At 37.8% G+C, this 26,461-nt stretch overlaps 1 protein-coding gene across 4 annotated transcripts in view; it reads left to right on the top strand.

Annotated features, from left to right (window-relative positions):
- The window catches only part of LOC117225653 (uncharacterized), a 1,038,968-nt gene that overhangs the window by 124,446 nt on the left and 888,061 nt on the right, over positions 1 to 26,461 (top strand). For 2 of the 4 annotated variants that reach the window (XM_076526304.1, XM_076526306.1), the window contains exon 3: positions 17,381 to 17,438. The gene's annotated coding sequence lies outside the window, so the exon portion shown is untranslated. The remainder of the gene's footprint in view (positions 1 to 17,380; positions 17,439 to 26,461) is intronic. The other 2 variants (XM_076526305.1, XM_076526307.1) reach the window with 1 other exon arrangement.

Below are 26,461 nucleotides of genomic sequence, written 5' to 3' on the forward strand. Positions count from 1 at the left end.
TCTCAAGTCTGCTGGTTATTAATTATATAGGGTGTCTCGAAACTATAAGAATCTATTATATGTTATATTTGTTTACACAGAATTACTATTAAAAATCAACGGGAATATTATTGAAAATATGCCATAATTAAATCTATCCCCTGTTTAAATTCATCGATTTATACAAAAATCTGTTATAATTTAAGTTTCTGTTAAAAATCTATTACAACTTAAATTTCTACCAAAAATATGTTACAATTAATAATTTTATCAAACCTTTATCATAATCCAAATTCCCATTAAAAGCCTATCATAATTTTAAATTTTATTATAAATCTGCCCCAATTTAGATTTCTATTAAAAATCGACTATAATTTAAATTTTTATTACAAATCTACTCCAATTTAAATTTCTATTGCAAATATATTTTAATCGAATATGACCTATTGTTTAATCCTCATTATAATTGCAATCTATATAAAAATCTATTATAATTAAAATTTCCATTAAAAATTGTTTACAATGTAAATTCCTATTAAAAATTGTTTAAAATTTAAATTTCTATTTAAAAAATGTTTAGAATTTAAATTTCTATGAAAAATCTCTTACAATTAAAATATCTATGGAAAGTCTGCTGCAATTTAAATTTCTATTGAAAACTAGAACGTGGGCGGGATATTAGCCGTGCTCGTTCTCTAATTGGTCAGTGTTTATCGTTAATAACCCGTCGACGAAGCCTTCTTGAAACTTCTGGCAAAGGAAAATGTTACTTTGAATCACCTCAGGAATCGCTTGCTACCCTTTTCCGGGTGTAACGGGTGTACCGGACCTTTTGTGTTGGCACATATAAAAACGAAAATTCGGATCATAGAGTGTTAATAAATCGCCCACGCTTTGGCAATATAAAATTCCCGCAGGATACGCGGACACAATTCGCCGGAGAAAAATCTGCATAGAGCCCGCCGCGCGCCCCTATTTTCTCCGTCTCTGTAGTCCTTTATGGGCCAATGAAGCTACCTCGTAAAATCATGCGCTTCCCTCCGCGGCTACGTGACGCGATTCGTCTCCTTATTCCATGGTGCTCCTTTTCCGAAAGGGAACACCGAGTAATTTATTTACACACAGCGATCCGACCGGAGCTCGACATTATACGGATTGTTTCGAATGAATATTTATCTAGGATAATTATCCGAATGAGTCACTCTCAGTCGAATAATTTATTCGAAACATTCAATAAACATCACCAATTACTCTTATCTATTTATTCGAGTAATTCGAATAATTTGAAAAATACGAATAATTCCACATTCGAATGATTATTCCAATAAGTCGTACACGAATAATTCGAACAATTCCAACAACTCAAATGATTCTTTATTCGAACAAATTCCAACGAGATTCCTTATTCGAATAATTCCAACGATTCGAATAATTCGAGCAATTCAAATGATTATATACTTACAATACCAACAATATCGATGATTCTTTTTTCGAATAATTCGAAAAATTCCAACAATTCAAATAATTCGAACAATTCCAACGATTCTTTATTCGAACGATTTGAACAGGTCCAACAAACGAATAATTCGAGCAATTTAAATGGTTCTTCATTCGAACAATTCCAACAATATCAATGATTCTTTATTCGAATCATTCGACCAATTTGAATGATTCTTTATTCGAATAGTTTGAAATATATTCCAACAATTCAAATAATTCGAACAATTTAAATGATTCTTCATTCGAACAATTCCAACAATATCAATGATTCTTTATTCGAATCATTCGAACAATTTGAATGATTCTTTATTCGAATAGTTTGAAATATTCCAACAATTCAAATCATTCGAACAATTTAAATGATCCTTTACTCGAACAATTTCAACAAGTCCAACGATTCTTTATTCAAATAATTCGAACAATTGCAACAAATCGAATAATTCTTTATCCGTATAATTCCAACAATTCCAATAATTCAAATGATTCGAACAATTCCAACGATTCAAATAATTTAAACAATTCCAGCGATTAATTAATTTGAGCAATTCCAACAATTCGAATAATTCGAACAATTCAAGTGATCCTTTATTCGAACAATTCCTACAAATCCAACGATTCTTTATTCAGATAATTCAAACAATTGCAACAAATCAAATAATTCGAACAATTCCAATGATTCTTTATTCGAATAATTCGAACAATTTGAATGATTCTTTATTCAAATACTTTGAAATATTCCAACAATTCAAATAATTCGAACAATTCAAATGATCCTTTATTCGAACAATTCCTACGAGTCCAACGACTCTTTATTGAAATAATTCGAACAATTGCAACAAATCAAATAATTCGAACAATTCCAATGATTCTTTATTCGAATACTTCGACAAAATCTTCATTCGTATAATTCGAATATTACGGGGAAGTAATGTTTCTAAAGACAGAAATGTCTGAAAATTCGAAATACACTTTTGGCGCATTAAATGAAAATTAGGGTATTTAATGACAGCTTCTGCAAAGCGAAAATTAGCCTGAAGGCACGAAGATGGGGTCATCAACACTATGCTTGTAACCTTGAACCTGGAAACAACGCCGAAATCATTTTGGCCGGCAAAATAGAATTCCCAGCCCACTGTCCGCCGATCTTGTGTCCTCCGGGGATCATCGGGCTCACGACCCGACCGTAGGAGACTCTTAAGTACTCGTGATGGTGTGGAAACGTTCTTGAATAAATAGGGGTCGGCTGCGGGAGTCCTGCTCGAATACCGAATCGAGAATCGTGCCGTGATGCCGGCGCGACCGCGCCGCGCCGCGCCGCGTCGCTCGAGAATCGACTTATAAATCGATTCGGACACTGCTCGACGAAATCTGAGATCGCCGGAGAGATACATATTACCCCCGGGTGATTTCCCTCGGACTTTATCTTCGTTTTCCTTTTACTGGTGGCGCAACAGCTTCGTTTGTCGCGAGTTGGAATTCACGTTGTGGAACTGTTATTATTTATTTCTTTCTTGAAAATATTTGAAATGTTTAAATTTATATAAATGTGATTATTTAACGGACAGAACCCTTTAGCATGTACAGATAATATAAATAAAATACAAGTGCACAGTCAAGGACAAATATATGTGGGCGCATTTTAAAACATTATAATCTTCCTAAAACTGAATTAAATAAATGACTTCAATTATTTTTTTAGATGATAGACTAGTCTACTGGACAATGATTATAATTCTTTTCGTAATTTTGCTATTAGTCGTAATGACAAAAAAAAATAAAATCTGACGTTTTTTAACATTTTTATCTGAACCAATAACGAAAATTTGAAAAACGCGTTTTATATAATGAACGGTAGATTTTATTTTTCTTCGAAAAAAACTAGGCTAAGAACCCCGTCAAATCTAATACGCGCTCGACACGCTGCTGTCAACAATTTCCACGACGGTAAAAAAAGGTCGTCGTGACCACCGAAGTAGTCCTTCCAAGACACATCCGGAGATGTTCCCGTCTACCGGGTGATCAGGTGTAAAATTCGCGAGAAGTCACACGGCCTGATTCGTCCGTGGAAAAACACGGCCGGCTGACCGCAGGAAAGGGGTCACTCGGGAACAAACAACGGGGCCATCGGTAGCTTACTTTCGGCGCTAATGGCCGATCGGTATGCCGAGTGACGTGTCGGCCAGCCCGAGCGCGCCGGCCGGCGAATTTTTTTGCCCGGTTGGTCGTTCCGAGCCGCGGCGCAGCGCCGAGCTCGTCCGCTCGCGAGAGAAAATCCCCGAAATCCGCAGCGGGCCGGACAAATATAAATAACGGAATGATAATGAATCAAATCGCACGTGAAAAACCAATAAGTTATTGGCCCGGTCGGCGCGAATGATTGGCCCCTGGGCGCGGTCGCTCTCGACTCCCGCGATTCCACGCATCCCGCCCCCCTCTCTTTCTCTATCTGTCTTTCTCTCTCTTTCCCTCTCTTTGTCCCGTTTTTTTCTGCCTGTCAGCTCCGCGGGTCTCATTCGCCGTTTCGTTCCGGCGACACGAGCGCGATCGGACAACGCACACAGTGCATATTTTTCAATTAATTTAAATTACAAAACATCGCGGTAACGGCTCTCCTCGCTCGGCGAGCCACCGCCGCCTCTGTCGGCTCCCCTCCCCCCTACCCTGCCTCGCCGCCGCGCCACCGTCCCGATAACTGCACGCGCGAGCATAAACGGTGGTACGCGTGCGACCGTGTACCCTCCGCACCGCGGCCACGCCGTCGTGTCGCGCGTCTGCACGCGCATACGTGTCCACCGCGGCTATGTAATCAGTTTTATTTTCGTGCGTGTACGCGCCGGCTTTTTTTCCATTTTTCCGACATGCCTCGCGCCTCCGTCGCCCCCGCGCCTGCTGCTCCTTGCTCTTCTTTTGTTCTACTTCTGCTTCCTGTTTTTCACATCTGTCTTTACCTCTTTCTCTCTCCCTCACCCCCTTTCTTTCACTCTTCCTCTCTCTCTCTCTCACTTTGTCTCTTTATCTCCCTCCCTCGCTTTCTCTTGATTTTTATCTTGATTTCTATTGTCTGTCTTTCTCTCTTACTCCCCCCCTCTCTCTCACTTTGTCTCTTTATCTCTCTCCCTCGCTTTCTCTTGATTTTTATCTTGATTTCTATTGTCTGTCTTTCTCTCTTACTCTCTCTCTCTCTCTCTCCTTCTCTCCCACTTTGTCACTCTCCCGCTTTTTCCCTTTGTCTGTCTGTCTCTCTCTCTCTCTCTCTCATTTTGTCTCTTCCTCTCCCTCTCCCCCCTTTCTCTCTTTGTCTGTCACCCTCTCTCCTTATCTTTTTCTCTCTCTTTATTATCTTTCTTTGTCGCTTTCTCTCTCTCGCTTTCTCTCTCTCCATCTCTCTCACTTACTCTCTCCCTCTCATTTTCATACACTGTTTATCTCCCCCTCTCACTCTCTCTCACTTATACTCTTTTTCTCTCCTACTCTCTCTCTCTCTCTCTCTTCGTCTCTTTCTCTCTCTCTCACTTTGTTTCATTTTCTCTCTCTTTCTCTCACTTACTCTCTCTCCCTCTTTTCCTTCGTTTTCCCCCTCTCTCTCTCTCTCTTTCTTTCTTTCTCACTTTGTCTCTTTCTTTCTCTCGCTTCCTCTTTTTGCCTGTCTCCCTCTCTCTTTCTCTCTCTTTCTTTATCCTCTTTCTTTTTCGCTTTTCCTCTCTCTCTCTCTCTCTCTCTCTCTCTCTCTCTCTCTCTCTCTCTCACTGTAATCTACACAGACACGCGACCATCTCAAATCCGTGATCCGATGTCATCTCAGAGAAGTCCGGAATGTCCTACGAACGTCCTACAAATGTCCTACAAATGTCCTACAAACGTCTTCCGAACGTTTTATGCTACAAAACTGGATGTCTTCTAAACGTCTTATGGTCGTACTTTAGTCGCCTTATGAACATCTTGCAGACGCCTTGAAAACGTCTCGAAATAGTGGTCTTAGAGACGTTAAAACCGACGTCGTGTTTGGGACGTCTTTAAGACGTCTTCGGAACGTCCGGAACTATAAGTCGTTTTAACGTCTGAAATATAGCATCTTGAAGACGTCCATTTTAAGTCTACACGTCATACGACCTAAAATACTAAGATATCTTTAAGACGTCTGTTTCAGGACGTTTTTAAGACGTCTTTCAGATCTCTTTAAAACATCTTATTTCAGACGTCTATTTCGAGACATCTTTAAGACGCTTTGGAGACGTCCTGAACTGAACGTCGTTTTAACATCTGAAGTAAGATATCTTGAAGTTCTTTATCTCAAACCGTAAGATGTTCAGGTTTAAAATGCACTTAAAATGATCGTGTTTTCGACGTGTATGTTCTCTGGGGATGGGGTTGGAGGGTGAACTTGGTACACCATCGTTTGATCGACTTTCGAACAGAGTTTGGAAGATAGCAGTTGTACCACCTGGGCTAATATAAATTTTTCGAACTAAAATTCAATTCGAATTTTGAAATTTCTATTTTTAGCTATAAAATACGTCAGAGTAACGTCGATGCGTAATAAAAATATTCCAACCCGATGGAAAGGTCTATAAATTGAATAAAACTAGATTGTTTCTTTTCATAATTTCGATAAATCGAAACCAGTGTAACAATATTATTAAATTCGTCATATTATTAAACGCAACAATTTATCTTTATTCAATATTTCTTTTCCAACCGTGTTGAAATATTTCTATTTTGCATAAAGATCCACAAACTATAAATCATCCGTCATTATCACTGTACTTTGATATATTCGTAGTATCAAATCAAAATTTCATAATTTAAATTGTCAAACAAAAATTGTAATATTAATTATGGACTTAACTCGCAAGGGAAGCTTGGCAACCGGAAAATCCCATTTTCTTTGGAACTCTGTGTAAGTTTGTTAGGGACCTTAAAAAAAATTTGAGCTATTTTTACTATCGTAATAATTAAATATACTCTTGTGTAATTATCCCCTATTTATTCCTATATCTTTAAAACTGCCGTAGATACAAAAAAAAGAACGCTGAGAATAAAAATTCAATAGTTTGCTCTGCTTTCCAAGACGGCATTATTAATAACAAATTTTTGTTGAAATAAAAAAAAACAGGGCCACCACCATCGTTTAAAGTAGCTCGAATAGAGTCAGGACGCTTCTCGTGAAATAAAGTGTGGGAGCATAAGTACATTAGTCGAACCTTGTTCGTGAACAATATAGTGCTCGATTCGGAGCCGGGAGTAGTGCTTCAGAATCGTTTCCCTCGGTGCGTTAATTAGGCCTCATAGTCCATTCCCTTTGTCGCCGGTGGAATTTCTTCTTCTCGTAACCGGCGCCCCGTGGATGTTGTCTGGCGACGGCGCGGCGCGGCGGCGGCTACGCTGCTACGGCAGTGTTTCGTCAACCTGTTCGTTAGCGCTGACTTTTTGCTCTCGCGGGGAAACTTCTCGAGTTACGATTATTGTTTCGTCTAAGATTTCCAAGGCCGGCTTATAAATATTCATCGGTTCGCTTTCAGCCGACAATTGTTTCCAGCGTACATAATTTCGCGATTTGTGGACAGAGTCGAATTACTGAAAGGGGACCATTGTTTTCGGCACTCCTATCCTCTCTCTCTCTTTCTTATTCTCTCTCTCTCTCTCTCGCTCTTTATTATCTCTTTCTCATTCTCTCTCTCTTCCACTACCTGTATATGTCTCTCTCTCTCTATCATTCCCTCCCCCCTCTCTCTCTTTCCCATTTTCTCTCTCTGTCTCTCTTTCATTCCCCCCTCTCTCTCATTCTCGCATTCTCTCTCTATTTCATTCTCACTCTCCCTCTCTTTCAATATATATATATATATATATATCTATTCAATATATATATATATATCTTTCCCATTCTCTCTCTCTCTCTCTCTCTCTCTCTCTCTCCCTCTCTCTCTTTCCCATTCTCTCTCCTTCACTCTTCCCCTCTTTCCCATTTTCTTATTTTCTCCCTCTCTCTCCCTCTCTCTCTCTCTTTCATTCTCTCTGTCTTTTTCTCATTCCCTCTCTCTCGTCCCTCTCTTTCCTATTCGTTGTCTCTTTCTCTCTCTTCGTCTCTCTCTTTCTCCGTTTCTCTCTCCTCCTTTTTCTCATTTTCTCTCTTTCTTCTCCCTCTCTCTCTCTCTCTTTCTCTCTCTCTCTCCGTCTCTCGCTCTTTCTCATTTTCTCTCTCTTCCATTTTCTCACTTTCTCTCTCCCTCTCTCTTGCATTCTCTCACTTTCTCTCTCCCTCTCCTCCCTCTCTCCCTTTCCCCTCCTCTCTCTCTCTCACTCTCTCTCTCTCTCTCTCTGTCTATCTGATAATGCTGACTAGGCCCAAAATGGCCGCGGAACAATCTCATTTCCTTCTCTTTGCGATTTATTATCATACTTTTATTTACAATGTTCTTCGTACCTGTGCGAATACTTGACAATTTCTTTCCTGTAATAATGTCCAAGTTTCTAAGTCAGATTCCATATTTTACAGAGGCACAATTGTAATTAGAAATAGTCCCAAGATTTTATAGGACATGGGAACTGACAATAGTGGAATCTTCTCCCTGTGTAACTAATTCATGATAATTTATTAATACTCAATTATTAGTATAATTCTTATAATTATCATTTCTAACATCATTCTCATTATTATCAGTGTTATCGCTACCATTATTATTATCACTTTTATTATTATTTTTAGAATTATCAGAATCGTTATCGTTATTCCCATTATTAGCAGTGTTATTGTTATTGTTATGATTACTATTTTGATTAGTATTCTTATTATTATCAGTGTTACTATTATTCTGCTACTATCATCATTATAATTACTATCATCATAGTCATCATTGTCATAATTATCCTAATTATTATCATCATCATAATCATTCTAATTATAATCATTATCATCATTATTCTCATTGTTATTATTACTTTTATTATTGTAAGCATTATCATCATTATTAGCATTATTATCATTATCATCATTATCATCATAATCATCATTATCATTATTATTATCATTGTTATTATCACTATTATTATCACTATTATTATTATTATTATTCCGTATATTATTTATATTATTTATTATATGTGTACGATGTAAGCTACTAGTGATCTACCAAAGAGTACAGCAGGCTACTATAGAAGCTAATAAAAAAATAAATTGCCATATGATAATTCGATAATATATAATAAATTCTCATAGCTTTTTTGTTGCGGAAATTTGCTCGCCATATGTTCCGACATCCTGCAGAGCCTCTCGTTTTTCCACGATTACGTTCCGCTCTCGCGAAATACGGAATTTTGTTTAAAAAATGTCCGAAGCCACCCGGTTTCCATCGCAATAACTCCCAGCAATTAAAATAGTATATTCGAAACAATTACAAAGAGTATCACCGACTGAAATTTCCATTAAACACGGCACGCGAAAAGTACGTACGTTCCGCAGGGATTAGAATGCTTTTCTGCCGGTCGCGTGTAATTAAATATGGAAAACCTGCGCGGCGGCGGCGTCGTCGGCGGCAGCGTTGTTTAAAAACGCAGCGCCGTTAAATTATTTTGCTCCAGCAATTGTGTTTATCAGATTTCTACGATATTTCGTAAGAACAAGTGCTCCGGACCGTTCCGATTCCATCTCGAACCGGCAGTAATTAAATTTCCCCGAAAACGCGATTTCAATTTGTGGTTATAAATAATCAACGGAAGAATTATGATTTGTTAATATTTAATATATATTAAATTATATAATTATATTAATAATTATATAATAATAAAAATAAATTATATGCTATATTATATGATATTATAATATAATATAATATAATATTATATATATATTATATTATTATATAATATTATATATTATAATATTATAATTTTATATATTATATTTATATTTATATTATTATATAATAAATTATATTTATATAATTATATTATATTTTATTGTATTATAATATTATATATATATAATTTATATAATATAATATAATATATAATATAATAAATTATTATTGTCAAATTATCATTTAACATACAACTATGATTTATAACCAGGAACAATCGCGTCAGCCTAATCGTTATTACGCAACGATTTTTGTCATCCGGATTATAACAGTTGTTGCTCGACAAGAGCCTGGCAACGATGCGCAAAATCTTCGGCAAACTGCACGGCTTCCGCGTTATTATTCATCCCGTCGAGTTTGCACTGCGAAAACATTTGTCGAAGTTCGTGCATAAATTAATTACGGTATTTTAGTAGAAGTAATGTTCTCAAACATCGGCGGCCAGCGGCGCATAATACGGCCCATTTATATATGTTTTAAATGCCCGTTAATGAGTTATAAGTATGTTAAACATTTGAGAGGAAATTAGAATTAATAATTAACGCCTCGCTTAATATGTTGATTATCGGCCGCGTCGGCATCGCAGCTTCCGCCGGCCGGACGTCCCCCCCCCCACCCCCCGCGCCACCGATTTAAAACGTTCACGCGTATCATTCTAATAAATTCGTTCCATCGAATTCAGCTCGTCGGTTTCTTCTCGACCAAACTCAAAACTGATCGCCTAGCGTTCGTCTTTAATCTGCTGTTTTCGAGCCTGAGACAATAGTTTTGGATATTTTACACTATTTTGGATGTTTTGGTACATTTTCTGGTCAAGTGGATACATTTTAGCGCTGAAACGTGGAATATTAATCGACGAACGTCGAAAAAGTAACGTAGTTCTTGTGGTTCTTATAAAATAACGCGTGAAAACGTTTCTCGAATTATTAAATTTCACGGAAATTTTGGGATAGATTAGGTCTCGGTTAGGTCCGAATTACTTATTAGATCTGGGTCAAGTGTGTACTAAATTTGGATTAGGATTTTATAAGAAAAAAGACCTGAAAAACTTTGTCCGAGTTCCAAGAGACAACGGAGATTGGAGGTTAGGTACAGGCTAGGGCTGCGTCAGGGCGTAGTTGGGATGGCATTTGTCCGAATCGCCGAGAGCGACAATACCAGAATTTTAGCATAATAATTCACGGCGATATTTTGATGAATAAAGAGCGCGTAGCTGGTATCTTTCGGCTGAAAGTGATAAAAAATCAAACCTAACCCAGACCTAACCCGAAAGAAATTCCGACTTGAAAACGAAATTTACGACGTGCTGAAACCAACTGAGACCTAACCTAGATCTATCCCGAGCCTAACTTAAACGTATTCCAAACCTAACCCATGTTTAGCTACAATTTTCTGCGAATATCCGGTAGCTGATTAATGTTTAATTAAATTTAATAATAGAGTTTAGGGTGTTATGTTATACAAAAATTAAAAATAATTGAGTTTATCTTAATGATTGATTTTTATTTAAAGTTTAAAAGATGTATACAGGGTTAAGGTTAATTTTATGATAATTAAAGGTTTAAATTTTTATTAATGAATAATTGATAAATAATTTGAATTTTATGAAATAATTATTATTTTGTTATAATTTAATTCAATTTACTTGATAAATTTATTTAAAATTTAATTTTTAATAGACTTTTAAAAATCTAAACATTTAAAACTTTATATCTTCAGTAATTTTAGTCAATAAAATTAAATAATCTGTGCTTTATAAATAATCCATGTGGCTACAATAGGCATAGAGTGCAAGATCATCGAATATGTTGACCTTGACAACGTATCTCAAGATCATCGAAATCAGCGAACCGTCTGCCTTCCTGCACACTTGCGAAATTAAGTACACTTCGGTCGTTTCTTTAAATTCCCATCGTTCCCACTCCATGATCCACCGATCAACCCTTAAAGCTCGAGTCAACATCCGTTCGAAAGAGGGCGAGTATCGCTTTTCATCCAGGAAGTATAAAAAGAGTTCGCACTCCGAAGCGACGGCACGTGGAACTTGCGGACCCGTGCGAGTAGTAAACTGAAGCCCGACGATCCTGTTCGGCTTCGTCCGTGGCCGCCAGGGGCGGCTGGCCGGGGGGCGGGGACGGCGGAAGAAAGAAAAAGAGAAAAATTCTCTATTTATACGCGAGCAGGACTTCGGGCACGGTTATTTCGTACGGGGGCAGCCGGCTCGCACGTAGACAATTCCGGGAAAAGTCTCGCCAAGACGCGCTCCTTTCCGAGGACGGTGCCGTTTTTAATCATTCAGGAGGACCTGACGGCGGGCGCGCCTTTAAACGATCCAACTGAAATTCGTCCGGACGTCCAACGTCCGAATTTAAATCCTCTCAAATATTGAACGTGTATCCGGGCCCGTCTGTGTACGTGTACCCGGTCGCTCTCCCGAACAAGCCTCCGGTAACTTCTTTCCTTTTGCATCCGCGAACTCGTACATACAGGTGGCTCGGCAGCGTCGAGTATTCCTGGCCGATTCGACGAGCCAATCTCAACGGCGAGGCTCTGAATTTCGTCACCGTGGAGTTGATCGTCATGCTGTAGACGCGCGAACGGTCACTGGAATAAACTAATTAGTAAGATTTTCAACCGGTGCTTGAAGTTCCTACGACGAATCAATTTCTTATTCAGATATTTAGGGTTTCCGTGGATAATGTTTGAACGAATGCAACCTTTCTAAATTACAGATTTCCTTGATTAATGCATAACTCGATGTATTTTGAAATTTGATTGAAGTCTGGCACAGATGATGGATAGGAAACGCTTGTATTATCGATCTGCATTATCGATCGTGTTATCTCGCCACGAGCAGTTCTTGCTCGAAAAGGAACAGTGGCGCCGGTGGTGAGAAATATCGGAACCATGGTTCGGAGTTTTTAAAGTTGACGGTTTTCAGCTTGAATAAACAAGTGCAATCGAACGGGTTCCTCGGTTCTATTGCATAAAACGGATGGAAAAAATCGTAGAGCGAATTTTGAGAAGTCTTTGTAAAGGAGAAGCTTCAATCTTTCAATCTATTATGGACTTAATAACGAGAACAATTTTTCAATGATTTGAGGAACTTGTGAATTTTCACTATTTTTTTCTGAAAATGTATCCAAATCCCAACTTAGAAACACATTAAATACAATTTCTCTTTAACTGGCCCTAATACAGCTTTGAAATCTGATGCTTCTCCTTTACAAAGACCTCTTAAACTTTGCTCCACGACTATTTCTAGCTACTTTATGGAGCTATGAATGCAGGGTGTACCCTGCTGCGTATTAATTCCAAGTAATGCAAAGTACGCGCGGGCTCTACGCGACAAACCATGTCCCACGATTCTACTCCATAAAATCACCTAAAAAAATCGCAGAGTACGTTTTGAGGGCTCTTTGTAAAGGAAAAGCTTCAATCTTCAATTCCATGGTAGATGCATTCATGAAGAAAATTTTCCAATGATCTGAGAGATCTGTAAATTCGGAGCATTTCAAAGGAAAAATGTATCTCGAGTTTTCCACGTGCTATATCATGAAAAATAATTTTGGTGGAAAATGCGCAAGAGACAATCAGAGTGGAGACTTCGATCTTTCAAATGAGTTAAAGTTTGTCATTGTACGATATATTTTTGAAAAATTACAACAGTTTGAGTATGGTCGAGTTTTTGGATATCATGAGGTTATGAAGGATTTACAGGGACGAACTTGTCCATCGTAACTCTTCGTTTTATAAGGAACAATAAAACGAAGAACCAATCGGCGGAGGTCGAAATAGTACTCTACCTTTTACTGTCTTTTACTAAAAATATAAAGTCAAGCCAATGTCTGCGGAAATGCTTGAATCTTAAGAAAAGAAAACCCGACGTACTGCGGTTGAGGTTAGGTCTGCGTCGGGTCCACATTTTTTCGCGAATACCTCGGAAACTGATGCAGATGGATATTTTCTCTCTGCAAAGGGAAAAGTTTTGTTCAAAATATCAATCTGTACAACATACTTGAAGCGCATCAAAATCTAAGAGGGGAATATTTTGTAAATATATAATAAAAACAAATATTAGAAAAACAATTCGTAAAAATTAAAAGTTGTACAAAAGTTTACGGTCTACCTATAACGTCCAAGACATTTTAAAAACCGTTCTCAAAATCTATAAAGCGAAGGTTATAAGTAGACGCGCGTTATGCTTAGGTTAGGTTTACGTTATGTACGCAGTTTTCCACTAATATCTTGGGAACCGTTGCAAATAAATATTTTCTATAAAAGAAAAAATTGTTCAAAATATCAATCTATATAACATACCTGAAAATAATTACCAAAATGAAATAATTACCAAATGTTAAAAAAACGATCCATAAAAGTTAAAAATTGTACAAAAATCTACGGTCTACATATAACGTTCAAGTCATTTTAAAAAACATTCTCGGAATCTATAAGTTTGCGAATCTTATAAGTAGACCCGCGTTAGGTCTACATTACGTTTAGGTTAGGTCCGCGTTAGGTCCACAGTTTTCCGCTAATATCTCGCGAACTATTGCAGATAGACATTTTCTGCGAAGGAAAAAGTTGTTCGAAATACCAAGCTGTATAATATACTTGAATCTCATCAAAATCAAAGAAAAGGCACTTTCGTAAATAAGTGTCGATTGTTAAAAAAAGCGATCTATAAAAATTTAAAATGATGCAGAAATCCGCGGTCTAGATGTCAGAAAAATCGGGAAAGCACTAATTGTGCGGAGTCTCAGACAGAATATTCAGCGGAGCTACTAGACACGACAATTATTCATCCTGGCGGAGGATTGTTGATCCCCGAACGCCCCTCGTTCGTCGACGGATCAAAAAACAGAAGCCCCGAACGTCCAGCCGTATTTCCTTCCGGTACGTGATCTTTAATCCCCACTCGGACAAAAACGGGACCGGTCTCGATCTCCTCGCCGGTAAAATCTATACATGTGCATGCACACACACACATCCACGCACGCAGCTATATACACAGGTACTTTTTCTCCTAGCCGGAATACATAATTCCTACGTTATTATATCCGCTTTTCGGCGTGCAATACGCGAACCGTTCGCTCGTTCGTCGAGTGGTTTTAAACAGCCCGCGCCGGTCGGAACGGAGCCGTCCCCATGTAAACACATAAGCGCCGGCCGTGCAGGCGTGTGTAGAACGCACGGACGTGTGTGCCCGAGCATGTGTTGTCAAATATTTTACGATTCCGCGGAACGAATGCAAGGGGAACGTTAAAAGTTACGATTTTGTTGTAACGGATTTGCTTTGAAATTATTAATGCGGATCTTCATGAAAATTATGAATTGTTTATTAAAAAAAATCGGTCGGGAGAAACGTTTGTTTCCATCGAATAGAGAACGTCGCGCGGCCTCGCTCGGTATTACAATGCAATTTATTTCGATAGACCGCCGATTGGAAATCTTATCGGACAATTTTCGAGTCATTACCCCCACCACGGGGGTGGTCGCACCGTGAAATCGGATTAACAGATTACGCGCTGTTTCTTCCGTTCTACCGAATGAAAAATTATGAAAAAATTCACGGATCTTCTACATAATGGCGCGCACCGCTCTGAATTATTTCAGAATTTTCGGGTTGCGAAATCGAGCTTTCAAAAAATCCGGGAACCTAAACATGCTGATTTTGTAATGAACCGGTCGACGCACCATATTCATATTTCTACTCTTGTAGTGCCTTGTTACGGTTATTAAAGTGTACTTTTTTCGTAGAGGGTGCACATGGTAAAAAAAGTGAAAAAATACGAGAAAGTTGGTTAGACAACAGTTTTATATTAATTCTATAACGAAAGGACGTAATTATTATTCATTTGTTTTAGATTTGTTTCGAATAGCATATCCTTATTAAAAAATATTATTATTAATACAAAAAGTACATTTTCAATTCAAAAGCAGTATGATGTAATTATTAATTAAAAAGTACACTTTCAATGCAAGAAAAGTAGAAAAAATATAATTATTAATAAAAAAAATACTCTTCCAATGCGAAACCAGTATAAAATAATTATTGATAAAAAATGCACTATCAATGCAAAAATAGTAGAGTATAATTATGGATAAGATAATTCACTTTCAATGCAGAGAAACACTATAATATAATTAATAATAAAAAAAAATACTCCTCCAATGTGAAACCAGTCTAATATAATTATTGATAACAAAGATGCACTTTCAATGCAAAAACCTTATAATATAATTATTAATAAAAAAATACTCTTTCAATGCAGAAACCGTATAATATAATTATTAATAAAAATAATGCACTTTCAATGAAACGTGAAATACTAAGGAATTGAATAATTCACTTTAAAAACTGGGCATTGTGTTCCGTCGCGTTTTATCGCGTTCGATCGCGTATTCCGTTTCTCGACACATCGGAACGTTATCGTCGAACGATTTATAGTTGTCAGACTTATTTTTCAATACCAGCTTCAATACTTGCTGCCGCGATAAATGCCTCTCTATGCGATTGTTGGCACACATCACGTTGGATCCTCCCCGAAAAGAGTCGGCTAACCTGTCCAAAATCGAATACACCCCTTGTTTCATAAAAAAACAGTTTTTCCAAAATATTTTTCCCCATTCCCAGGACGTCAGCTACATTTTATTATTTTTCTCTAACAATATAGACACGTCGCCTCCGGAAATATACGTCCGCTAGTGGATTAGAAGTGCTGCCAAACGAGTGAACCGGTCCTCGAGGGACCTCCGGTCAATTGACGTGGCTGTCCGACAATTGTTACACACGGTTTAAGCAAATTATTAATACGTACAACATTCAAAGAAAAATAATCATAAATGTGTACTCTGGCAGGTCCCGTTTTAAGGTTCCGGTCTGGAAATTTGTTATTAATTTTGACAATAGAACTTTCAATAATTAGAACAACTTCTTTAACGATGTAGGAGTAGAAATGATAAGATTTATTAATTGCTCTTGTGACATTGTCACACCTTGTAGATTCCAATAAAATTTGGCAAACATTACAAGAAAAATATATTTTCTAAACAATGCTCGGAATTCACAAGGCTCTCAAATCATTAAAAAATTTTTCTCGTGATCAAACCTACCACAGATTTAGAGAATGAATCTTGCTCTACGATTTTTTCTAGTCGTTTTATAAAATAGGATCGAGGAACAAGTTCGATTGCACGAAATCCTTGCCGACCAAATAATATCAAAAAATTCGATGATATTCGAACTATTGTAATTTGGTGAAAAAAAATCGTAGAATAATGAATGTAAACTCATTTTAAAGATTTAATCCTCTAGTTTTGCCGCTCTTAGCTTATTTTTCTCCAAGATTTATTTTTCATGATGCCCCTTATTCAAATCTAAAGACACATTTTTCCTTCAAAATTCTTAAAATTCATAAATCTCTGAAATCACTAAAAAATTTTTCTCGCGATGAAGTCTAGCATCAATTTAAAGAATAAATCTTCCTCTTAACAACGACACTTCAAAACTTGCTCTACGATTTTTTCTAGTCGTTTTATAAAATAGAACCGAGGAACAAGTTCGATTGCACGAAATCCCTGTCGAGCCAATATCCAAAAATTTAACGATATTCAAACTATTGTAATTTGGTGAAAAAAAATCGTGCAATGATGAACGTTAACTTATTTTAAAGACTGATTTCTCTACTTTCGCGGCGCGTAGCTCGTTTGCATTCAAGTGTCTTTCCCAGGATATGTCAGGTGAAAAACTCCAGATACAATTTTCCTCAAAAATTCTAAAAATTCATAATTCTTTGAAATCACTAAACAATTTTTATCTCGATGAATTCTAGCATGGATTTAAAGATTGAATCTTTCTTTTTGCAACGACACCTCAAAACTTGCTCTACGATTTTTCCTAGCTATTTTATAGGATAAAATCGAGGAACAAGTTTTGTCCTGTCACGCCCTCTATTGAAAGCTCCGTAAAGTAACTAAAAAAAATCGTGTACAATGTAAGTTTGAATTGGACGAAATTCTAAATTATTATTCATTTCTTGTTTCAGCAATCAGGAGAAACAACTAGGTCAGCTCGTTTCAATTGATCTACACAGCAACTTGTGAGTATGTACATATTTTTCTTTCACCTGAAACATCCAAGACTTCGTTATACAATTCAGTTCTCCAAGAGAAAATATTTTTAAATAACCCGAAAGTTTGTTCAAAATGTTAATACGAGAACGCGTATAAATCAAGAGGAAATCATTCATACCTATGTACCGGGTGTCGAAAAATTATTTCTCATAGTTTCAGGAAATGAAGATCTATTACATACAATTAAATAAATACAATTAAAATAATACATATATAATATTATATAATATATATTATAATATATTATATATTATATAATATATATTATAATATATTATATATTATATTATATTTCATATAATATAATACAATTACAATACAATTAAAAAAGAAGCAGAATTTAAAAAGAGAAACAAAATTTGAAAAACAACCAAATTTAAGAAAACAAAAAAATATTGTAAAACATGCAAATTTAAAAAAGAAACAAAAAGAATTTTCCAAAATAAACAAATATAAAAAAAACAAATATTTGAAAAATAAACAAATTCACAAAATCCCTTTTTATCGTAAATTGCAATAGTTACGACGTGAACGAAATGTTAACGTTAACTAAATCATATTATTGTAGGACCATCTTTTCGTACGACCATAAATCCGTTTTTCTGCCGGGCCACCCGGTAGACGCGAGGAGCCGCGTTCGTTACGCGGTTCATAATACGGCGGTGATGTGGCATCGCGCGGACGTCCGAGCAATAACTCGGCCGGGTCTTAATTACTTTAATTAATTAGGAAACGCGGGTTCGTGGAAGTCCGATCTTATGACCTCGCGGATGTGGAGCCGGCACGGACGGAGATGGTGCCAACGTACGTATGCACCGCGACGGTTCTGTGTGCGCGGAAACACAGCCGCAACGGATAACACTTGTACCCGGACGCGGAACGCGTGTACCACCCTCGAAATGTCTTCGTTAATAATTTCCGGGCCGAACGATTGCGCAACCGACACCGACTCGATGTAAAATTGATTTTTCTAACAACGAGCGGCGCGTGCTTCGTCGATGCTATTGTATTATGTACGAAAAAGTAACCGGAATTTCTCGATATAAAATCCCGAGGTGCTTGCGTCGGAACGTAAGAATGTGGCAAACGTACGTGAAATGTAGCTCAGACATGATCGAGACCTAACTCCGACCTAACTCAGACCTAACTCAGACCTAATCAAGACCTGACTCGAATCTAACGTAAAGCAAATTAGAACCTAAGAGCGCATGGAAAAGAATTTTTTCTGGGACTGACAATGACATGGATTTGAGGATTGAAGTCTCCTCTTTACATCGACCACTTAAATTTTATTCTACGATTTTTTTTAGTCGCTTTACAGAGCTTTGAATAGAACGCGAATCGCTATGTATTACTTTCGAACCAATATGCGCGCGTGCAGGGGATTTAGACGCGACTAAACTTGCTCCTCGATTCTATTTTATGGAACAGCTACGAAAAATCGTAGTGCAAGTTTCGACGTGTCGTCGCGAAGAAGAAGATTCGATCTTTAAACTTATGGTAGGCCTAATCGCGAAAAAAATTTTTTAATGATTTGAGGGGCTCGTGAATTTTGGGAATTTTTAAGATAAAATCTGCCTTCGGATTCGGATAAGTAATCTCGTGGAAAAGAGTCTAGGAGAAAAATTAGTTAAGGAGTGCAAAAGTGGAGGCTTTAAAATGAGTTGTCGTTTATCGTCGTATTATTTTGATCGTATGATTTTTTTTAGCGAAATTACCACAGTGCAAACGTCCTCAATTTTTCGAGAATCGCTAAGCCATGAGAGATACCTAATCTAGACCTGATGCAGACTTAGCATAGATCTAACCCTAACTTAAGCTAGACCTAATCCTAAACGCAGAACAAACTCACACCTAATTTATATCTACGTCGTTGATAAATATATAGTTTTCGCGAACGATTTTGGAAATGCATAGCATAGATCAGACATAGCATAGATCTAACCCTAACTTAAGCTAGACCTAATCCTAGACCTAACGCGGACAAACCCACACCTAATTTACATCTACGTAGTTGATAAATATATAGTTTTCACAAACGATTTTGGAAATGCTCTAAACAATATAAGTACAGCTAGCGTCTAGGTTAGGTTTAACTTAGCTCTACAGTTTCTCGTAAATATCTTGAAAACTATATGCTCGCAACGGCACCATCAGTTACGAAAAATTGTTCAGAATGACGAGCTTGACAACGTATATCAAGGACATCGAGGTCGTCGTTTTCTGTGTATAATTGCCGTAAGTTTTAGCTTCGTTCGAAATATTGAACGTCACCTCTGAACACGATCGCGCCAAGGTGGAGGAGAATCGCGACGTCGAGGCCGGCCAAACAAACACGGTCCTCGAAATATTTGCACGGGTCTAACATTTTCTTCGCGCGGAGGATCGTTTAAGACGTTGCAATACCAACAGTGCCGGTATAATGTTCCGCCGATTTTGCTCTTATTGGGATGCCATCGAGTCGTTCCACTCGTCGTCCCTCTTCTTCCATCTTCACCGGTTCACTACAGTGCCCTTCCCCTCCTCCTGCTCGGCGTTCCCTCGTTTCCATTCCGTTCACATTCCCTCCGTCTCTGTCCGGCGACACGCTCCCCTAACTGCGTCTTTATCGGTCCTCGATCCTCTTGCTCCTGCTCCTTCTCCCTCCTCCAGCCGGTTCATCCTTCTTCCGCCACGATCCCAGCTGACTCCGTCTCCCACCGTCGCCTCTCGGCCTCGCCGGGCTCCTTTCGACGACGACACTTTATCCTCCTCGCGGGAGAAGACACCCCGAGATTCACGGAGGCGTATGTCCCTTCTTCGTGCTCGCCGCCCCGCGCCCAGCAGTTTCCACGGGGCTCCTCTTCCTCCTTGTTCCCCCGTGTGTGCCACCACACAATTACAGAAACGACTCTGTTAACTCTTGCGCCCTTTCGTTCGCTTCCACCACCGCTCCTCTTCTAGCAATGTCGCGGATCCTCCGCGAGCACCGGCGAGCTCGGAATTTGGCCATCGCGGAGTTGATCATCACGCTGTAGTCACGCGTACGGTCACTGGAATAAACTAATTAGTAAGGCTTCGACCGGTGGATGAATTTGCTCCGACGAACCAGTTTCTTATTGAGATATTTAAGGTTAATGTTTTGGCGAATGCAACCTTTCTAAACTACAGACTTCATTGATTAATGGATAATTCGATGTATTTTGAAATTTGGTTGATGTCTGGCACAGATGATGGATAGGAAATGTGTGTATTATCGATCTGCATTATCGATCGTGTTATCTCGCCACGAGCAGTTCTTGATCGAAAAGGAACAGTGGCGCCGGTAGTGAGAAATATCGGAACCATGGTTCGGAGTTTTTAAAGTTGGCGGTTTTCGGCTTGAATAAACAAGTGCAATCGGACGGGTTCCTCGGTTCTATTGCATAAAACGGATGGAAAAAATCATAGAGCGAATTTTGAGAAGTCTTTGTAAAGGAGAAGCTTCAATCTTTCAATCTACTATGGACTTAATAACGAGATCAATTTTTCAATGATTTGAGGGACTTGTGAATTTTCATTATTTTTTTCCGAAAATGTATCCAAATCGCAACTTAGAAATACATTAAGCACAATTTCTCTTTAACTGGCCCTAATACAGCTTTGAAATCTGGTGCTTCTCCTTTACAATGACCTCTTAAACTTGGCTCCACGACTATTTCTAGCTACTTTATGGAGCTATGAATGCAGGGTGTACCCTGCTGCGTATTAATTCCAAGTAATGCAAAGTACGCGCGGGCTCTACGCGACAAACCATGTCCCACGATTCTACTCCATAAAATCACCTAAAAAAATCGCAGAGTACGTTTTGAGGGCTCTTTGTAAAGGAAAAGCTTCAATCTTCAATTCCATGGTAGATGCATTCATGAAGAAAATTTTCCAATGATCTGAAAGATCTGTAAATTCGGAGCATTTCAAAGGAAAAATGTATCTCGAGTTTTCCACGTGCTATATCATGAAAAATAATTTTGGTGGAAAATGCGCAAGAGACAATCAGAGTGGAGACTTCGATCTTTCAAATGAGTTAAAGTTTGTCATTGTACGATATATTTTTGAAAAATTACAACAGTTTGAGTATGGTCGAGTTTTTGGATATCATGAGGTTATGAAGGATTTACAGGGACGAACTTGTCCATCGTAACTCTTCGTTTTATAAGGAACAATAAAACGAAGAACCAATCGGCGGAGGTCGAAATAGTACTCTACCTTTTACTGTCTTTTACTAAAAATATAAAGTCAAGCCAATGTCTGCGGAAATGCTTGAATCTTAAGAAAAGAAAACCCGACGTACTGCGGTTGAGGTTAGGTCTGCGTCGGGTCCACATTTTTTCGCGAATACCTCGGAAACTAATGCAGATGGATATTTTCTCTCTGCAAAGGAAAAAGTTTTGTTCAAAATATCAATCTGTACAACATACTTGAAGCGCATCTAAATCTAAGAGGGGAATATTTCGTAAATATATAATAAAAGCAAATATTTAAAAAACGACTCGTAAAAATTAAAAGTTGCACAAAAATTTACGGTCTACCTATAACGTCCGAGACATTTTAAAAACCGTTCTCAAAATCTATAAAGCGAAGGTTATAAGTAGCCCCGCGTTATGCTTAGGTTAGGTTTACGTTATGTACGCAGTTTTCCACTAATATCTTGGGAACTGTTGCAAATAAATATTTTCCACAAAAGAAAAAATTGTTCAAAATATCAACTTTTACGTAAAAATTGACACTTTGGAGACCAAGCCGGCCTAAATTGCACTTTTAAGAATTGGAAATACAATTGACCACTCCCGTATTGCTCATTGCGATACCGAAGCGTCAAAGCGACATCTTCGGCTCGAATCACGTATATGAAGTTTCTACTATGCCTGTGTGTGTAGTAACACTGCATTGGTTTGCCTCACCCTTAACCTAACGCAACTAAGCCGCGCTGGGATTTTCTGCCGGAGTATTTTCGGTCGTGATAAAACTGCTCTCGCCACCGACGCCTGTTTCTTTAAGGTTAATTCAATCGCGGCCAGGAGCCCGCCGACGACGCCACGCGGCAACTTCTTTCCTACGCGCGATCAACGTCGCCCCTGGGAGAAGAGGTTAACCAACCTCGATTAAGCGTGCCCCTGCCTTCCGGCGCCGCTGTTTTCTTTATCCCCTCCAGGGAACTCGTTGACTGATTAGGTCAACAGTGCAACGGTTGTGGTAAACCCAGATTTTGAACGAAAGTAACGCGCGTTGAACAGACCCGGCGATTCCGTAGAAAAGGAAACACTTAACCGATTCCTATGACCTCGAAATGTTGTCAAGGTCAATATTTCTAAACAAGTTTCATCATACTTTGCACTGTGCATGTATTTATTCGAATTTTTAATGTGCTTTCAAGTTCGGATATATTTTTCCTACAAAATTTTCCAAATTCATAAATCTCTGAAATCACTAAAAAAATTTTCTCGCATGAATTAAAAGAATAAATCTTCCTATTTGCAGTGACACCTTGAAAGTTGATCTACGATTTTTTCCGTTTTAAAAATAAGATCGAGGAACAAATTCGATTGCATGAGATCCCTGTCGACCTAATAATATCCAAAAATTCCGTGATATTCAAACTATTGTAATTTGGTGAAAAAAAATCGTAGAATGGTGAACGTCAACTTATTTTAAAGATTGAATCCTGCACTTTTACGGCGCGTAGCTCATTTGCATTCAAGTGTCTTTTTCCGAATGTACCAGGTGGAAAACACCAGATACAATTTTCCTCAAAGATTCTCAAAATTCGTAAATCTCTGAAATCATTAAAAAATTTCTCTCACGATGAAGTCTAGCACGGATTTAAAGATTGTGTCTTCCTCTTTGCAACGATACCTCACAACTTGCTCTACGAGTTTTCCTACCTGTTTTGTAACATCGGAACGAGGAACAAGTTTTGTCGTCTAAAACCCTTGCACGCGCGCGTATTAGTTCGAAAGTGATACAAGGCGATACGCCGTCTATTTAAAGCTCCGTGAAGTGACTAAAAAAAAATCGTAGACCAAAGTTCAAGGGGTCGTTGTAAAGAGAAGATTTCATCCTTCAAATCCATATTAGCCTCAGTTCCAGAAAATATTGATTTTTATATTTTTCAAAATTCGAATATGTTTGTTATGCGAAAAATTTAGTTAGTGAGATTATATAATATTATTATATAATATATATATATATATATATTATATATATATATATATATATATATATATATATTATTGTTATATTTATATATATATATATATATATATATATATATATAATAACAAATAATATAAAAAAAATAATATATATATAATATTATATATTATATAATATATTATTATAATATTAGTTATGTGAGATTAAGAACGAATATCCGCGCGTTTTGGTAAACTTTTATTGCGGCATTCCCACGAATAATTCGATATCCTCGATACTCGGTCGTAAAGATACTTTTATCGTGCCGAATAATCGAAGAGAAGCAAGGCTGTAATTTCTGTTAGTGTTTTTTAACGTTGAAATTTAATTTCATAAATTGCGATCAACTGCCGGACCGTTCTTCGGACAAAACAATTAAGAAACCGACGAAACGGTCAATCAGGAATCCCGAGCGGAAACCGAGAAACTCAAAATCGTGTGGTGCGGCAGCAACGCCGCTAGGATATGTGACAACGTCGCGAGCAAGTCCGGCAACACCGCACAGCGTCCGATTTTATAGGCCTTTCAGGGGTTTTAGGAGAAAATTAATGACTCCGAAACTAATTAATTTTCGATCCAGGAACACTAATACTTTTTTAAAGAGCATTCGAAGTTTTATCAGCTGTTGGACGGAAACATTTAATTCTATTGGAAATTGTTTAAACAATCATATTGAAGAAAAAGTCAACCTTTTAATTGAACAAAAAATTTGTTTATTTGTTTCATCATTGCAATTAGTTGTCATATATTGCATAATAGTTGTTGTATGAATAATTGTTTTAACATTATTCACAAAAATTTTTCTTTAGCTAGGCTTTTCTCGTATCGGCGACAAACTGGCAACAAATTATGTCAACAAAAGTTGCACAGTAATTGTACACCAACGAATTCCAAAAGAATTGATGAAGAACTTTGTTATTTAATGAAAAGCATTAAGACTATTTAACCTTATTTTTAGACAATATTGCATTAATCTGTTAACATGTTTTTTTATAGAACACGTTACATGAAGATCTGTCAATTCTAATTATAGATTTATATAATTTACATATATAATTGTAAATGTAATTATACCGTTATTTATAAATGTTATTATATAATAATATATATTATATAATATATTATATTATATAAAATTATATAATATTATATAATAATAATTAGACCACATATAAATATAAATCCTTCAAATTCGTTGTGAATCTGTTGTTAAGTTGTTCTCAATTTCGTCTCAACTAGTTGCTAATTAATTCGCATTAGCTACAAATTGGTTTTCAAACCCCCACGTTCGCTAATTATATTTTCTTTAATTGCCTTTTCACGCACGAACAGTTTCCTCAAATATCCTGTCCGGATAAGACCGACGTATGGTGTAGAAAGGCCGGTCGTAAAAAATTCCGTGCTTTCGTAAACGGCGAGTGGAACGTTCAGCGTCGCCGAAAGAACCACGGCAAAACCGGCAGAATGATCTTCCGGTCGCGGGGGAACGGTATTAAAATGCTGTCACCGGTTTTTACGAAAAACCGTCGATCGGACGGCCGCGCGCGCGAGCCCGAGCCGATTTTTGCTGTTGCCTCCCGCACGATTTCTCTTCTTTGCGGTTTTTCCTTCCGGTCTTTTCTGCCCGGGCGCAAGAACGCCGGCCAACTCATTCAACTTTTTCAGCCGGCTGGGTCGTCGAAACGGGAAATTAATTGGCCCCCGTTTAACCGGCGCGGCGCGGCGTGGCGCGGCGCTGCGCGGAGCAGCGACGCGACGGTGTCCCGGGCGAGATTGTTTAATTAGAAATTGACTTGATTTAAATTAACAGGAATCACAGGGTCGAGTTTAATTTACGATCCTCCGTAACGCAATATCAGCCGCGGCGGTAATAATTCTGATATAATAACGTAACGTTTACGGAGGGTAATGCTGTTCCAATTTCTTGTAATATCGCAGGCGTATCTCATCCGGTATTATAACCTGAATTCCTATCTCCGAGGCGTTGTATCCTCTCCTCCGGACCCGAGATTTTATTGCCACTTTTATTGTGTAAGTCTGTACAGGCGTGTACAGGGTGGTCCGCTTAAACGTTGCCACCGAGGTATCTCTTTTAATAGCGGTGTTCCGACAAACGTTTCGTATCAAATTCGACTGGTAACGAAAGAGTACGGTGTTGAAACTTAATAATCAGTGGCTCTAGAAAAGTTGTACATGCCACGCAGAGAAATGCTGTTTCGAAAATCCGCGTTTCGAGTTTTAGGTTAGGGACGTTCGGGACGTCTTACATCCCGAATGTCCTATGAACGGTCTACGAACGGCCTGAAAACGTCCGGTGTTACCACGTCCAAACCACGTCCTTCTAGCGTCTGTAATAAGATGTCTTAAAGATGACCCGAATTGGACGTCTTTTTAACGTCTAAAAGAAGACATCTTAAAGATGTCCATTTTAGGGCGTACGACGTTCAGGCCTAAAATGGACGTCTTTAAGACGTTCAGTGCTCATTGGGATGCCAGTATACTTAATTTCATGACTACGGAAGTTTTACGAATTTTTTGGATGAAATTTCGTGGAGATATTCTCGAGACATTGAACTAAAAGATTCTTTAAAAATGAAAAGTTAATGCTTGTCGACTATCCAGGAAAAATTTGAGGATAATCAATTCTTCGATAATAATTCTTCGTTCGATAATATCGAAAAGTTTCATGAATTTTTAGATGAAATTTTGAGAAGTCGTTTCTAAGACATCAAACTAAAATATTGCACGAAGAAAAAGATGAATATTTGCTGAACATGTAGACA

This window comes from Megalopta genalis, chromosome 14 (genome assembly GCF_051020955.1).
Source record: "Megalopta genalis isolate 19385.01 chromosome 14, iyMegGena1_principal, whole genome shotgun sequence".
In the NCBI taxonomy this organism is placed as follows: domain Eukaryota; kingdom Metazoa; phylum Arthropoda; class Insecta; order Hymenoptera; family Halictidae; genus Megalopta; species Megalopta genalis.